Below are 15,126 nucleotides of genomic sequence, written 5' to 3' on the forward strand. Positions count from 1 at the left end.
CAAAGTCCTGCACCTGGCTCCATAGAATTAAGTCTCACGTCTCGCTGGGAACTCGAGTTCTTGTGCCCAGAGAGCCTCTGCCCCCCTCAGTAGCTGACCCGAGAAACACAGTGTCCACCTTTTCCAAAGAAGTGCTTGGAAAGGCTTTTCTCGTGTGGCTTAATGGATAAGGTGTCTGACTTCCGAACAGGCAATTGAGGGCTCAAGTCCCTTCACAGTTGGGCTTGTGCAGTTTTCCCTTTGTGCTGAAAGTCCTGCTTTCTTCAGGACTGAAACCTCTTCTTGGCCGCTCAGGCCAATGCTCTGGCTTCAGCTAGAACCCTGGGAAAGAGTTGGGGTTTGGGCATCATAAAGGCTAGGGCCTGAGCTCCAGGTGCATCCAGTCTAGCTCTTAGGGTTCCTTCCCCACTCTGAACTCTAGGGTACAGACGTGGGGACCCACATGAAAGACCCCCTAAGCTTATTCTTACGAGCTTAGGTTAAAAACTTCCCCAAGGTACAAACTTTGTCTTGTCCTTGAACAGTATGCTGCCACCACCAAGCGTCTTACATGAAGACCAGGGAAAGAGCCCACTTGGAGAAGTCTTCCCCCCAAATATCCCCCCAAGTCCTACACACCCCCTTTCCTGGGGAGGCTTGAGAATAATATCCTCACCAATTGGTTACAAAATCATCAAAGACCCAAACCCCTGGATCTTGGAACAATGGGAAAACCAGTCAGATTCTTAAAAGAAGGATTTTATGAAAAAAAAGGAAGGTAAAAATCATGTCTGTAAAATCAAGTTGGAAAATACTTTACAGGGTATTCAGATTCAAAACACAGAGGATCCCCCTCTGGGCAAAACCTTAAAGTTACAGAAAACAGGAGTAAACCTCCCTCTTAACACAGGGAAAATTCACATAAAACAAAAGATAAACCAATCCACCTTGCCTGGCTTACCTTTGCTGGTTGCAATATTGGAGACTTGGATTAGGATGGGTTGGAGAAGGTGACTTTGTGTCTGGCCTCTCTCAGTCCCAAGAGAGAAAAACACATAAACAAAGAGCACAAAACAAAAGCCTCCCCCCCCAAAAAAAATTTGAAAGTATCTTGTCCTCTTATTGGTCCTTTGGGTCAGGTGCCAGCCAGGTTAGTTGAGCTTCTTAACCCTTGACAGGTAACAGGATGTTGCCTTTGGCCAGGAGGGATTTTCTAGCACTGCATACAGAAAGGTGGTTACCCTTCCCTTTCATGTATATTTATGACACTAGCCTTTGCCATTCCTGACTTGCCAAAGTAAATGGGCAGATGCCCGGGCTAGCGTGTAGAGCAGTTTCCCTCCTCCAAATGTGCGGTTGTCCCTGTGCTTGAGGGGGATAAATAGCGCCTTGGGAGCTGGGTGTTTCTCTGCTTCTCACCAGCTGGGGAAAAGCTTCTTGGGATAAAGTCTCCTGCCCCGCTGCAACAGTGAGCACCTGGAGTGGGAACGGCCAGAGGCCCCACTGGCAGGGCTGGCCCTGCTTTCCTACCATCTTCTGATGTTGGCCACTGAGCATCAGCAGCCGCCCCGCATGCTGGTTGACTGGTGGCCTTCAGTGGGTGTTTGGCATGGCAGGGAACAGGCTGGCCAGGTGTCTTTATGCCCGTCTGCTGGCCACACATAGACATGGTCTTCCCCTCCTCTTGCCCTACCCTCAGTTGCTCTGTGGCTTGTAAACCTTCCCTTGGAGCTGTCATCTCCAGCCACCTCTGCTCTAGCTGCCCAGAGGAGGAGAGGTGTGCTGAGCTAAAGCCTGGGTCTCTTCCTCCCTCCTGCCTGGCCTTGACTATGAAGCCTGGCCCTGACACTCATAGAATCATAGAATCATAGAATATCAGGGTTGGAAGGGACCCCAGAAGGTCATCTAGTCCAACCCCCTGCTCGAAGCAGGACCAATTCCCAGTTAAATCATCCCAGCCAGGGCTTTGTCAAGCCTGACCTTAAAAACCTCTAAGGAAGGAGATTCTACCACCTCCCTAGGTAACGCATTCCAGTGTTTCACCACCCTCTTAGTGAAAAAGTTTTTCCTAATATCCAATCTAAACCTCCCCCATTGCAACTTGAGACCATTACTCCTCGTTCTGTCATCTGCTACCATTGAGAACAGTCTAGAGCCATCCTCTTTGGAACCCCCTTTCAGGTAGTTGAAAGCAGCTATCAAATCCCCCCTCATTCTTCTCTTCTGCAGACTAAACAATCCCAGCTCCCTCAGCCTCTCCTCATAAGTCATGTGCTCTAGACCCCTAATCATTTTTGTTGCCCTTCGCTGGACTCTCTCCAATTTATCCACATCCTTCTTGTAGTGTGGGGCCCAAAACTGGACACAGTACTCCAGATGAGGCCTCACCAGTGTCGAATAGAGGGGAACGATCACGTCCCTCGATCTGCTCGCTATGCCCCTACTTATACATCCCAAATGCCATTGGCCTTCTTGGCAACAAGGGCACACTGCTGACTCATATCCAGCTTCTCGTCCACTGTCACCCCTAGGTCCTTTTCCGCAGAACTGCTGCCTAGCCATTCGGTCCCTAGTCTGTAGCGGTGCATTGGATTCTTCCATCCTAAGTGCAGGACCCTGCACTTATCCTTATTGAACCTCATCAGATTTCTTTTGGCCCAATCCTCCAATTTGTCTAGGTCCTTCTGTATCCTATCCCTCCCCTCCAGCGTATCTACCACTCCTCCCAGTTTAGTATCATCCGCAAATTTGCTGAGAGTGCAATCCACACCATCCTCCAGATCATTTATGAAGATATTGAACAAAACCGGCCCCAGGACCGACCCCTGGGGCACTCCACTTGACACCGGCTGCCAACTAGACATGGAGCCATTGATCACTACCCGTTGAGCCCGACAATCTAGCCAGCTTTCTACCCACCTTAGAGTGCATTCATCCAGCCCATACTTCCTTAACTTGCTGACAAGAATACTGTGGGAGACCGTGTCAAAAGCTTTGCTAAAGTCAAGAAACAATACATCCACCGCTTTCCCTTCATCCACAGAACCAGTAATCTCATCATAAAAGGCGATTAGATTAGTCAGGCATGACCTTCCCTTGGTGAATCCATGCTGACTGTTCCTGATCACTTTCCTCTCATGTAAGTGCTTCAGGATTGATTCTTTGAGGACCTGCTCCATGATTTTTCCAGGGACTGAGGTGAGGCTGACTGGCCTGTAGTTCCCAGGATCCTCCTTCTTCCCTTTTTTAAAGATTGGCACTACATTAGCCTTTTTCCAGTCATCCGGGACTTCCCCCGTTCGCAACGAGTTTTCAAAGATAATGGCCAAGGGCTCTGCAATCACAGCCGCCAATTCCTTCAGCACTCTCGGATGCAACTCGTCCGGCCCCATGGACTTGTGCACGTCCAGCTTTTCTAAATAGTCCCTAACCACCTCTATCTCCACAGAGGGCTGGCCATCTCTTCCCCATTTTGTGATGCCCAGCGCAGCAGTCTGGGAGCTGACCTTGTTAGTGAAAACAGAGGCAAAAAAAGCATTGAGTACATTAGCTTTTTCCACATCCTCTGTCACTAGGTTGCCTCCCTCATTCAGTAAGGGGCCCACACTTTCCTTGGCTTTCTTCTTGTTGCCAACATACCTGAAGAAACCCTTCTTGTTACTCTTGACATCTCTTGCTAGCTGCAGCTCCAGGTGCGATTTGGCCCTCCTGATATCTTTCCTACATGCCCGAGCAATATTTTTATACTCTTCCCTGGTCATATGTCCAACCTTCCACTTCTTGTAAGCTTCTTTTTTATGTTTAAGATCCGCTAGGATTTCACCATTAAGCCAAGCTCCTTTTCTCATGCACCATGTGGGCAAGAGGAAAAGTTTGAAAGCAAGCACAAGGGCCAAACTTGTGGGCATCAGGTGAAGCAGTGAGAAGCCCAAACTTCAGGTCAAACCACAGGCATCAGTACCCAGAGTGGCAAGTTCTAGAGCCCCAACATCCAGGAGGCTGTGCTCAAAGGTGGTTTGGGGATCAAAGATTGAGCAGGAGTCAGGGGGTGAAGAATCACAGGATGGGCAGAGCTCTGGGCTCGGCTTGACCCCTCCTAACACAGGCGGCTGATGGAGAGCAGAGCCTTGTAGAAGTGTGAAATCTGCCCTGCACTCGGTAAAGGTGTCTTCTGAGCTGGGATTGTATTTTCCACAGGGCAAAATGATTGGCAGAAGCCATTTGCTTAAAGAAAACCAGTGCTCCAGGTGAGGTTTGAATTCACAACCTCAGCACTATTCCAGACAGGACTGCTCTATAAGTACTATGTGCTAACCCACTGCCCCAGTGGAACCCCTAGTTAGGGGCTTGTCTCATTGTTCCATGGATGTATGGATGGATGAGGGGGTTGCATTAGCTAAAACAAATGCTGCATGACGGCAGCAACAGAGGTGGGGAGCCTCCTTCCGTGTGATCGAGCTGGTTCCCACCTTCCGCTGCTGAGGGGAAGGTTGGTGCTTTGAGCCACCCGGTGCTGGAACTTCTCCTGGGTGAGGTTAACGAGACTCTGATGAAGCGAACGGAAGACTTTTCTATTCCGGCCGATCTTCATCTGTCTCCTGTGGCCCTTCAGGCTCTCTGCTCCCCTGTTGGGGCGATGCAGAGGCAAGTCCCGACCTGGGTGAGTCACAGAGAGGCTGTGTCCCATGGTGTGTGTGTGGGAGAGGGGTGGGGTAGGGTTGGGGTGGCCTCCAGGGGAAAAGGTTGGGTGTGACAGTGTGTGGGGGAGAGGGAAGAGTGTGTTTCTTAGGATATAAATGAGGGCAAACACAGAGGCAGTGACAGTGAAGCCCCGGGTCTGAGTGTTATGACCCTGTGCGGTGCTGCCATTCACCTTCCCCTCCTGTGGTCTCAGCTGTCATTGAATCCAGCATTTTTTCACCTGTCATCGTCCCAGAGGTGTCACACATGCCCCAAATACAGAGTGCCCCTCTTGGAGACGCGAGGACTGGAGTGGTTTTCAGCTGCTGGACAGCTCTGCTGGGTTTTCTACATTCGCAAGGGGAACTGCTGAGTGTTTACATTCATTTCAAGCATCCCCATTCAGCGGACTCCTGAACACACTGGAGATGGGTCTGGAAATCGATTTTCATTTGAAAAAGTTTTTAAAGGGAGTCATTTGGATTTGAACTAGGAACCCATTGCCCTCCAGGCAAATATTCATCTACTGAGCTACACTCTCAGCAAAGACTGCCCTGTGTAGCCCAGAGCAGGAACTGCTTTGAACCTGTGAGTTAGTAAACTTTATCTGTATACAAACCCCACGGCTTACAAAACCCCCAGACCCACTCTGTGTCACCAGAGCACAACAACTTTCCTTGGAGCACACACTGCTCCCCAGCTCCGTGCCCTTCAATCTCCCCAGCATTGCTCCAATGCCTTAAAGGAACAGGGCACAGGTAACTCGAACCTCTTCATCCCGATAGATTTAATGCCCAAATAATTCCATGTAGACCAGAAGCGCAGAGCTCCTCTGAGTGTCAGCCCTATCCCGGTGTAGGTCCCCAGCAGTGAGTGTGGCCTAAAATGCAGAGGTCACTTTTTTATCGTTTGAACATTTGTGGTTCTCCGGTAGAATTATTGTCTCTCATACGGCAGACCTGGTTTTCATTCATGGCCAGTGAAGAGCTGAGTATTATTGTCCAATGTAGAAGTTACAGAATTTAAACTGGGAAGAATGGTCAATTTTCCCATCATTTCACACCTTTACATCCAAACACGATGACTTTCTGAATGATCCATGCTCGTTCAACCAGAAGATGTTGGGGGTGGGATGTAGGAGTCACTGGGGAAAACACAGAGACACAATTTCCTTTGCACAGATCCATGAACAGCAAACTTCCCTAGGTGTCCTGTCTGAGCCAGGGCATTCAACTCCAGTGAACCCTTCTCTCCTGCAATGGCAATGGTCAGACACAGGGGATGTGGCCACCTGCATCCCTGACAGGGAGATATTGGCTCAGCTCTTTCTTTATCCTGCTCTTGTTAGTCCATGAAACATCAAGGATGGAATGCAAGGCTGAGTTCATGCACCAACCCCCTGAAAAATGTCCATTCCCCAGAGAAATCCTGACCCCTGCTATTGGAATGATGTGCTGGGGATTTGACTAGGAAAGGGACTGTCTGAATTGTCAATGTGGGGAATGAACAATGATCTACAGCAATGTCTGTAGGGGAAATGGATCTGAGCAATTTGAAGTGACAATTCTGTGAGAACTGAATCATAGTGTAGTGAAATAGCCATACATCACGTAGTTGTGGCCGAGTGGTTAAGGCGATGGACTTGAAATCCATTGGGGTCACCCCGCGCAGGTTCAAATCCTGCCAACTACGGAAGCACAAAAGTCTTATGATTACTGCAATCTTAGTGCCGCAGCATGCGAACTAGAGCCAGATCTGGTCTCACTCTGAGGTTGTCTACACTTAATACACTGCTGTGACACTGCGATAGCACTTTGGCGTAGAAAGTTGCTGCAGCGAGTGGAGGGGTTTTCCCATGGCTGTAATAGTTATTTTGACAGAACAATTCTTCCTTCTATTTAGCTCTACCTAACCAGGGCTTAGGTCAGCTTAACTATATTGGTTTGGGGGTGTGGATTTTTCACACCCTGAGAGATGTAGCTCTGCCAGTTAAGTGACCAGCATACACCAGCCCTTAGATCCCTCTTAGGATTTCAATGCAGGCACTGAACTGTGAGAGGAAAACATCAGCTCACAAACACAGAGACTAAATTCCCCACACTTAATCTCTCTGCACTTTCCAGAACGTCACAAAATTCAATTCATTCCTGCTAGGACAGAGAAAAAATAAGTGACGCAAAGTTTTTGGCTTGATTAAATAAACTTATGGGTTTAATTAACATAGTAAAAATATGTACCGATTCCTCTAAATAACACCATAAAGTGAGATAAGAACAGAGACAAATCTTGTCAGTGATGACTAATTTCGGAAATGATTTTCCCTTTATTAATTTCCACGCCACCCCCATTGGAGGTCTGGGTCCCTCCAGTGTAACTGCTCTGCATTCGCCTTCCCGTTAGAATTGGTTTTGGACATTCCCAAATTTGGAAAATTGTGAAATTCAGAATTTGAATAGTGACCCCGGCTCCTTCCTGCACCTGCTCTACATCGCTACACAGCACCTTCTCCACCTGCAGAGTCACCCGCAGGGTTCAGCAGGGACCCCTGGCAAGGACAGTGGGTGTAGCTAACAGCCCAGTGTGCCTGGCAATGAGGCAGGGGCAGCCCGAGGCTGGAAGCTCTGAGTCAGCTGTAGAGAAGCAACCCCCCCACACACGAGTACAGCGATTGAATTCCTCAACTTTAGCATCATGACACCCTGTAGAAAGCCCCACGTGTCCATTGTTTTTTCACAGGGCGATGCAAAAATCAGGTGACACCAGTTTTGAAGTCTGAGTAAATAACATTTCGGAGATAGTTATTAAGCTCACAAAAATATGCCAAAGATCCCTCTGCATAACACCGGAAGGTGAAGTAGGAACAGAGACAAACCTTGTCAGCAAAGGCTAATTTCCCAAATAATCCTTGTTAGAATAGAGATATTCAGGCCTGCCTGTAAAGCCTATACTTTAAGAGTACAGGCTTTTTTTTATCACAGTGTATTTTTACTGTGTGTTTTCATCACTTACCTAGTTACAGGGTGTCATAAATATAAAGGGAAGGGTAAACCCCTTTAAAATCCCTCCTGGCCAGATGAAAAATCCTCTCACCTCTAAAGGCTTAAAAAGCTAAAGGTAACCTCGCTGGCACCTGACCAAAATGACCAATGAGGAGACAAGAGACTTTCAAAGGATGGGAGGAGGGAGAAAAACAAAGGGTCTGTGTCTGTCTGTATGATGTTTTTGCCGGGGACAGAACAGGAATGGAGTCTTAGAACTTAGTAAGTAATCTAGCTAGCTATGTGTTAGATTATGATTTTTTAAATGGCTGAGAGAAGAACTGTGCTGAATAGAATGACTATTCCTGTCTGTGTGTCTTTTTTGTAACTTAAGGTTTTGCCTAGAGGGATTCTCTATGTTTTGAATCTAATTACCCTGTAAGGTATCTACTATCCTGATTTTACAGAGGTGATTCCTTTACTTCTATTAAAAGTCTTCTTGTGAGAAAACTGAAGGCTTTTTCATTGTTCTCAGATGCAAGGGTTTGGGTCTGTGGTCACCTATGCAAATTGGTGAGGATTTTTACCAAACCTTCCTCAGGAAGTGGGGTGCAAGGGTTGGGAGGATTTTGGGGGGGAAAGACATGTCCAAACTATGTTTCCCAGTAAACCCAGTTAAAGTTTGGTGGTGGCAGTGGAAATTCCAAGGGCAAAGGGTAAAATTAATTTGTACCTTGGGGAAGTTTTAACCTAAGCTAGCAAAAGTAAACTTAGGAGGTTTTCATGCAGGTCCCCACATCTGTACCCTAGAGTTCAGAGTGGGGAAGGAACCCTGACAGGTCATAAATCAAATTGTGTTATAATAAACGTGACAACTTTTCTTGTTCCCTGAAATGATCCTGTGTAGTGTTGTCTGTATAACAGCAGCACAGCCTAATGTTCTACTGTTCTACTGCCCTTTACTCATAAATTACAACAACATTTCATTACCCCCTGCCCCCCCCGCATTCAAGTGGTTTGTAACCCAACCCCAGCCAAAATCTATCACTTGGGCAACGCAGCTCTGTTTGCTGGATACCTAGGTAGATTAGGTGTGAATGTAAATACAATCTGGTCCTGAAGCCTTTCCCCCCAGCCCCCAGCTCATCACCAGCTGTTTGGGAGAGATCATTTAGACTTTGCTTACAAATCATCATTTGAAATTATTAGGTTGGCCAACATCACCGACATGAATGCTCTGACATGGTCATAAAAAACAACAGCTGTATAAGGAAGCTAGTCTATGTTCATACTTTCCAAATCTATTATACTTTTTCAGATACATGTATTTTATCATACACTTTATATGCTTTTACAGTGTGTATTAATATTTCAATTTAAATTTCAATTCAAAAGTCCAAACAATCACTACATTGGCAATACTGTATGTAATGAGTTCACAAACCCGGACGGGGAGGGGGTTGGGGAAATTCAGGAGGGGTGTAGGGAAATCCTAGCCTGCACCCCTCTCCAACTGGGGAGTCTGAACCCCGCCATCCTCACCGCTCCCTCGAAGGGAAGCCAAGCGCTGGGTGAGCACCTAACGCTGACGGGGCAATGCTTTCAGGCTCTCCAGGGAGCCCACATCTCTCTGCTGTGGGAGGGAGCCCTCAATATGAAGCAAAAGCTCCAAACATTCCCCACACCCCCAGCCAGATAAGCACAGACATATGGAGGCAGAAACAGAGGCAAGGAGACAGAGCTTTCACCTCCACCACATAAGATGCAGCCAGCCATCTGGGAGGAACCTGCTATATGCCCAGAGGCCTTTATTCCTCCAGCCTGCGAGGACAGAGGGGATGTCAGGAAGTTTCCCCTTCAATCTCACACACAAAAGTGCCTTCCTAGGAAAGGAAAATTCTGAAGAGAAAAAGACACCAAGAAGGACACCAAAGAGAGAGACTTTTATGATCTTGGGGAATAGTTCAACAGCTGACCAGGGACTTGAACCCTGGACCCTCAGATTAAAAGTCTGAGGCTCTACCAACTGAGCTCGCCAGGCTTATGAAGAAAAAGGGCAAGTACATACAGAGGAGAAACTAGTCAAGAAAAAGAGAGCAAGAAACAACAGAGGAAACCTGCTGCTCTCTCTCTATCTCTTCCCAGCCCTAGCCCTGGTCTCCTCCTCCCTCCAGCACCCTGAGGCATTTTGCCAGCACAATGCCCAAGTCAGCTCCACCCTCCCCAAACTCTAGAAGGCCCAGCTCATCAACCTGGCCACTCTTACAGCCTCCTCTCCAGCCCTGACCAATAGGGAGGAGGATTGAGTCTCCCTCCCTCAGGCCCACCCTTCAGCATTCCTGGGTAAAGACCAACACCGCCAAAGTGACTTTGGGCCAGCAGGTCAACCAAGAGGGCTGCCTCCTAGGCCTGGCTGCAGCCCAGCTGCAGGACTCAGAGTAAATCCAGCTCACATCCCTCCCTCTCTCTTCTCCTCTCCCCCTCCCCTTGGCTTTCTCAACACCTGGCCCCACAGCAAACCAGAGACTGCTGCTTTCTGGGCCTGCTCCTGTAGACGTGGGCTTCTATCCTGCTTCTTAAGGACTCAGCAGGAGAAAGGGGCCTTTCCAGGAAATGGCCACAGCTTCTGGGAATCCCTGTCTGGCTCTGGACACCACAAGGAACCATTTGGCTCCTGGCACACAAGGCAACTTAAAAGCTGAGTGCCTGGACAGGGGTTTGAATCCTGGACCCTCAGATTAAGAGCCTGATGCTCTACCACCTGAGCTATCCAGGCTTGCTGACAGGGTCGATCCCTTTCACCACAAGAAGTAAGCCAGCAGGCAAAAGAGAGGTAAAAAAAAGTCCCAGGAACCCCTCCTCTTTTTCTCTGCAGCCACTGCCTTTCAGCAGGATTCCTCCTCCTCCTCCCTCCTGTGCCTCAGTGCGACTAAATCTCTGCACCTAGACAGCCAGCCCATCCGCTGCATCCCAATCGCCCAGGCCTAAGCCTCCGTGCCCAAGTCCTGCACCTGGCTCCATAGAATTAAGTCTCACATCTGGCTGGAAACTCCATTTCTTGTGCCCAGAGAGTCTCTGCCCCCTCCCTAGATGACCCGAGAAACACAGTGTCCGCCTTTTCTAAAGAAGTGCTTAGACTCCCTCATCATTTGATCAGATGGATAAGGCATCTCCCTGTGGATCAGATGATTCAGGATTTTAGTCCCCTCATGGCTGTGCTTGCTTTGGTTGAAAGCCCTGCTTTCTTCAGGGATGCAACCTCTTCTTGGCTGCTCAGGCCAATGCTCTGGCTTCAGCTAGACCCCCGGGAAGGAGTGGGGTTTGGGCATCACAAAGGCTAGGGCGTGAGCCCAGGTGCGTCCAGTCTAGCCTTTGCCATTCGTGACTTGCCAAAGTAAATGGGAAGATGCCCGGGCTAGCGTGTAGAGCAGTTTCCCTCCTCCAAATGTACGGCTGTCCCTGTGCTTGAGGGGGCTAAATAGCACCTGGGGAGCTGGGTGTTTCTCTGCTTTCTCTGTTCACTGTGGTGGAAAATTAACCACTCGTTGTGTTTGGTTCAGAACAAGCCTGAGGCCAGCTTTATTCAAGCATGCGCATACAGGGAGAGTCAGCCGGAGCTGCTCTGGCATAAACAGAAAATACAGGAGTTTATGTAGCTGAAAACCACAATTGGTCAAGCGCGCTTCCACCAATGGAGGTTTCGCTTATTTGGCATGTAATGCGAGCCTTAACAGTAGTTTTGCCTTATTTGGAATATAACAAAACAAGCTTTTCCTGTTATTGACAGGTTGTTCTTTTGCGGTTAACGGTCTTTCCTAATTTCTAGCTGTTAGGGTTACATTTCTTAAGCTGTGCTCCTGCAATTGTCCCACAATGGAATTTTTCTTACTCTCTTCTTAGGCTTCATATACACAGTTAGCTTGACCAAAGTTTTGGGCCTACTTAGGTCTACTGTTTTTTTCCTCCACACCACCAGCTGGGGAAAAGCCTCTTGGGGAAAAATCTCCTGCACCTTGAGTGGGAACAGTCAGAGGCCCCACCAGGGGGGCTGGCCCTCCTTTCCTACCATCTTCTGATACTGGCTGCAGAGCGACAGCAGCTGCCCCACATGCTGGTTGACTGGTGGCCTTCAGTGGGTGTTTGGCATGCCAGGTGGTGGGGAGCAGACCGGCCAAGTGTCTTTGTGGCTGTCTGCTGGCCACGCATAGGCATGGTCCTCCCCTCCTCTTGCCCCACCTTCGGTTCCTCTGTGGCTTTTAAGCCTTCCCTTGGAGCTGTCAGCACCAGCCGCCTCTGCTCTAGGTGCCCAGAGGAGGAAAGGTGTGCTGGGCTCCAGCCTGGGACTTTTCCTCCTTCCTGCCTAGCCCTGACTATGAAGCCTGGCCCTGCCTCCTTTCTTCAAGCTCCATGAGGGCAAGAGGAAATGTGTGGCAGCAAGCACAAGAGCTAAACTTGTAGGCATCAGCTGAAGCAGCAAGAACCCCAACCACCAGGTCAAACCACAGGAATTGGTAGCAATTCAAGATCCCCAACAAACTGCAGCCATCCCAACCAAAGACCTGGACCAAGTGGGCTGTGAGTCACCCAGCAGGAGGGAAACAACTCACTCTTGTACAACTGGAGACAGAGAATCATAGAATCATAGAATATCAGGGTTGGAAGGGACCTCAGGAGGTCATCTAGTCCAACCTCCTGCTCAAAGCAGGACCAATCCCCAATCAAATCATCCCAGCCAGGGCTTTGTCAAGCCTGACCTTAAAAACTTCCAAGGAAGGAGATTCTACCACCTCCCTAGGTAACGCATTCCAGTGTTTCAGAAGGTGAGCACTGTGAGCTCCAGGGCTTTACCCCAAGCCAATATGAGGTCCTACTGAGATTTGAACTCAGATTGTAGGATTCAGAGTCCTGAGTGCTGACCATTACACCATGGGACCAGTTTATATCGCCTTCGCTGGACATCGGTGACTCTCATGGGACTGACTTGTGTAAGGGGGCTGTTGGCCCCGTACTAAATCTTAGTGAGGTTTTTTTGGTTGGCTAGTTCCCAGTCCCAATAGAAGGGGGAAGGGTCAATGGGGAATCAGGACTCTGAGACTGACAGTCATCAGGGGCAATGTGGAGAGGCCAAAGCTCCAAGTTAGCGGGACTGACAGGCCAGACAGTTTAATGACGGAGTCATCAGGCAGAGGGTCCCATCCTCCATGTGAGCTGGAACTACCTGGGTCAGAGTGGGGCTGAGCTAGGGCAGGAGCAGGAGCCCAAGAAGAGCTGGGGAGCAGAGCTGCACAGGTGTAGTGCCAGAAACTGCTACCTATAGGAATTTGCTACCTGTAGCAGTTACTGATTCCTGACATTGTTCTTATTTGCTGACTTGTCCTAATTTGCTAAAACTTGAAAGTCGCATGGGATGGAAGCATAAAGTCTTCAGCCTCCAAACGACCCTGCTTGGTGTGCGTCTGTATATATTACTTCTTCATACAGGTTTCAGAGTAGCAGCCAGGTTAGTCTGTATTCGCAAAAAGAAAAGGAGGACTTGTGGCACCTTAGAGACTAACCAATTTATTTGAGCATAAGCTTTCATGCGCTATAGCTCACTTCATCAGATGCATTCAGTGGAAAATACAGTGGGGAGATTTATATACATAGAGAACATGAAACAATGGGTGTTACCATACACACTGTAATGAGAGTGATCACTTAAGGTGAGCTATTACCAGCAGGGGGGGCGGGGAACCTTTTGTAGTGATAATCAAGGTGGGCCATTTCCAGCAGTTGACAAGAATGTCTGAGGAACAGTGGGGGGGGGGGTGGAGGGTGGGAATAAACATGAGGAAATAGTTTTACTTTGTGTAATGACCCATCCACTCCCAGTCTCTATTCAAGCCTAAATTAATTGAATCCAGTTTGCAAATTAATTCCAACTCAGCAGTCTCTCCTTGGAGTCTGTTTCTGAAGTTTTTTTGTTGAAGAATTTCAACTTTCTGTAATCAAGTGACCAAAGAGATTGAAGTGTTCTCCAACTGGTTATTGAATGTTATAATTCTTGATGTCTGATTTGTGTCCATTTATTCTTTTACGTAGAGACTGTCCAGTTTGACCAATGTACATGGCAGAGCGGCATTGCTGGCACATGATGGCATATATCACATTGGTAGATGTGCAGGTGAACGAGCCTCTGATAGTGTGGCTGATGTGATTAGGTCCTATGATGGTGTCCCCTCAATAGATATGTGGACAAAGTTAGCAACGGGCTTTGTTGCAAGGATAGGTTCCTGGGTTAGTGGTTCTGTTGTGTGGTGTGTGGTTGCTGGTGAGTATTTGCTTCAGGTTGGGGGGCTGTCTGTAAGCAAGGACTGGCCTGTCTCCCAAGATCTGTAAGAGTGATAAATTGGTTAGTCTCTAAGGTGCCACAAGTACTCCTTTTCTTTTTGCGAATACACACTAACACGGCTGCTACTCTAAAACCTGTCATTATGCAAGGCACTGAATTTAGCCGTATACAGTGGAAATCTATCAACTTCATGAAAAAACTCGTACAGATACAGACAAACATCTTCTTCCTTTCCAAATGCAAACAGATGGACATCATACCAAAAGGACTGAAAGTAAAAAATCCATTACAATCTACATACCACACAGACTATGCTGACAGCTTGTGCTACACACTCTCAAAGAAACTGCGGAACCACCTGATCAACATCCTTTACAGCAAACTGGGAAAGATTAAGAATGAGCTCTGAAAACTGGATACTCTCATAAAAAACCAACCTTCCACACAAACTTCCTCGTGGCTGGACTTTACAAAAACTAGACAAGCCATTTACAGCACACACTTTGCTTCTCTACAAAAGAAAAAGGACACTAAACTATCTAAACTACTACATGCCACAAGAGGCCACAGCAATGGTTCCCTTAACCCACCCAGCAATATTGTTAATCTATCCAACTGTACTCTTAACCCAGCAGAAGAATCTGTCCTATCTTGGGGCCTCTCCTTCTGCCCCTTCACCCCCACGAACAGGATACAGTTCTGTGGTGACCTAGAATCCTATTTTCGACGTCTCCGACTCAAGGAATATTTCCAACACACCTCTGAACAACATATTAACCCACAGAGAGCTTCCTACCAACACTACAAAAAGAAGGATTCTGGGTGGACTCCTCCTGAAGGTCGAAACAGCAGACTGGACTTCTATATAGAGTGCTTCCGCTGACGTGCACGGGCTGAAATTGTGGAAAAGCAGCATCACTTGCCCTATAGCCTCAGCCGTGCAGAACACAATGCCATCCACAGCCTCAGAAACAACACTGACATCATAATCAAAAAGGCTGACAAAGGAGGTGCTGTCGTCATCATGAATAGGTCGGAATATGAACAAGAGGCTGCTAGGCAGCTCTCCAACACCACTTTCTACAAGCCATTACCCTCTGATCCCACTGAGGGTTGCCAAAAGAAACAACACCATTTGCTCAAGAAACTCCCTGAAAA

At 48.0% G+C, this 15,126-nt stretch overlaps 2 non-coding genes across 2 annotated transcripts; one reads left to right on the top strand and one right to left on the bottom strand.

The window, feature by feature from the left end:
* Nucleotides 1-6,269: 6,269 nt before the first annotated feature.
* Nucleotides 6,270-6,351, top strand: TRNAS-UGA. The gene has a single exon. It is a non-coding gene; the product is annotated as a tRNA-Ser (tRNA).
* Nucleotides 6,352-10,340: 3,989 nt separating this feature from the next.
* Nucleotides 10,341-10,413, bottom strand: TRNAK-CUU. The gene has a single exon. It is a non-coding gene; the product is annotated as a tRNA-Lys (tRNA).
* Between the last annotated feature and the right edge of the window lie 4,713 nt (nt 10,414-15,126).

Source organism: Chelonia mydas, chromosome 22 (genome assembly GCF_015237465.2).
Source record: "Chelonia mydas isolate rCheMyd1 chromosome 22, rCheMyd1.pri.v2, whole genome shotgun sequence".
Classification (NCBI taxonomy): domain Eukaryota; kingdom Metazoa; phylum Chordata; order Testudines; family Cheloniidae; genus Chelonia; species Chelonia mydas.